Genomic DNA, 1834 nt, shown 5'->3' with positions numbered 1-1834 from the left:
TTGGCATATTGAATACCATAAACCGAAGGACTTTGAGAAAACAACAGAAAGAGGATGGTCACTCTGACTTCCCCTCTATTACCTCCGCCAAACCCCCCAAAACAACCCAACACATTTAATATGAGATGCAACTTCTCTAGGTCTAGTGGAAAGGAGCATCTTAATCTCTGAAGAAAAAGAGATGCTAGAAGATTCTTCACTACCAGGACTTGCTACATTTCCCCCACCCTGTGTATTACACTTGTCCCATACTCCTTTATCTATCAGATTCCTCCACCATTGTTCGCTCTTCATCAAACCTGGCATAAGATACTCAGGTCTGAATGTTTCTGCCTTTAATAACGGTTTTAGCACTGTGGTATTTTGCCTCTATTCTGTGGTCAACTGTTGTCCCATTATTGAAACCTCAGCTGAGGAAGAATTCCCTTGAACTTGGAAATCCCAAGGGGGCTTCACTGACTTACAGTTACTTTTGTTTTCTTTCTCTTCGTTTTTATCAGGGTTCCACCGTGTTTTGTTGTGTTCCTGACCTCCTCACAGGGGCATCAGCTGCAGGTGCTGACCAGCAGACCCTGAGTGAGGGTAAACAGATTACTTCCACACAGGTGCTACCATTTTAGCACTTAAGTTACAGGTGTTACAAGAGAGATTATATTATCTAGTTGAGGCACCACGGAAAGCCAACTCTCTCTCTCTCTTTTTTTTTTTTTTGATTTAAATATTTTTTTTAAAAATCAATCTTTATTGTTCATATTATTACAAAGGTTACTCATTTCTTTCCCCTTCCACCAGGTTCCCACCCCATCCTCCACCCCCTCCTCACCCCCCATTGTCCTCATCCTTAGGTGCACTGTCAGGGGTGATACCATAATCACGAAAATGGTTTCCCCAAGGTGAGGCTTATCCACTGCACTCTGGATGTACTGACCCTTGCAATTTCCCCAAATGTGGGAAACTTGACTGCATTGTTCGTGGTAGTGGGGGACTGTATTTGCCTATAATACAAAAAAGAAAAAGAAAAAAAAGCCAACTCTTAAGGAGAAATTTGGACCTCCAGCTATAAGAAAATGTGTTCAATTTTATCTTTAAAATGATGGGTTTATCCCTTTAAAAGATTGAATGTTTTCCATCACAAGTCATTCTTGAGTGAATCAGGAGCTTTTCCTAGGCCCTAACTGCTGCTGGCTAGGTGTACCCACAAGGAACCAAGTGCATCACCTTCAGGAACAAATGATTCTTTTGGTTTATGCTTACCCACTACCATGTTTATGTCAAACAAAAATAATGATTTACTACTCGGCTGGTGTGGCTCAGTGGTTGAGTGTCGACCAATGAACCAGGCCACAGTTCAATTCCTGGTCAGGTCACATGCCTAGGTTGTGGGCTCCATCCCCAGTGTTGGGCATGTAGCTGATCAATGATTCTCTTTCATCATTGATGTTTCTATCTCTCTCTCTTCCTCTCTGAAATCAATATATATTAGCCCCAAAATATGACATCTTAGCATATATATATTTAAATCGTGATTTACTGAAAGACTGGCATAAGGGTCCATGTATTTGTGTCCTTCAGTTTATACAATCAAAAAGCCCAAAATTAAAAAACAAAAACAAAAAACTTCTGTTTTTCTCACCTCACTCATATATATGTGAAATGAATTCCAATGCCCTTTTGATTTGTGGCAAGAGGAAGTCCTCTTTCCTTCCTTCCTTGACTTGTTGAAGGAATGCTCTGAAACAGTTTTCAGGGTGTGTGTCTCCTTTCTGCCATCTCTACCATTTCACTCCACCATCTCTACCAGACGTGAGCAATGAGGTCCCTGCTTGGACTGAAA

At 41.1% G+C, this 1834-nt stretch overlaps 1 non-coding gene across 1 annotated transcript; it reads left to right on the top strand.

Moving 5' to 3' along the window:
• Window positions 1–837: 837 nt before the first annotated feature.
• LOC118714640 lies at window positions 838–1000 on the top strand. The gene has a single exon (XR_004986643.1). It is a non-coding gene; the product is annotated as a U1 spliceosomal RNA (small nuclear RNA).
• Window positions 1001–1834: the final 834 nt, after the last annotated feature.

The sequence above is a fragment of the Pipistrellus kuhlii genome, unplaced genomic scaffold (assembly GCF_014108245.1).
Source record: "Pipistrellus kuhlii isolate mPipKuh1 unplaced genomic scaffold, mPipKuh1.p scaffold_m20_p_10, whole genome shotgun sequence".
NCBI lineage: Eukaryota > Metazoa > Chordata > Mammalia > Chiroptera > Vespertilionidae > Pipistrellus > Pipistrellus kuhlii.
This window is presented reverse-complemented; position numbering and strand designations above follow the sequence as displayed.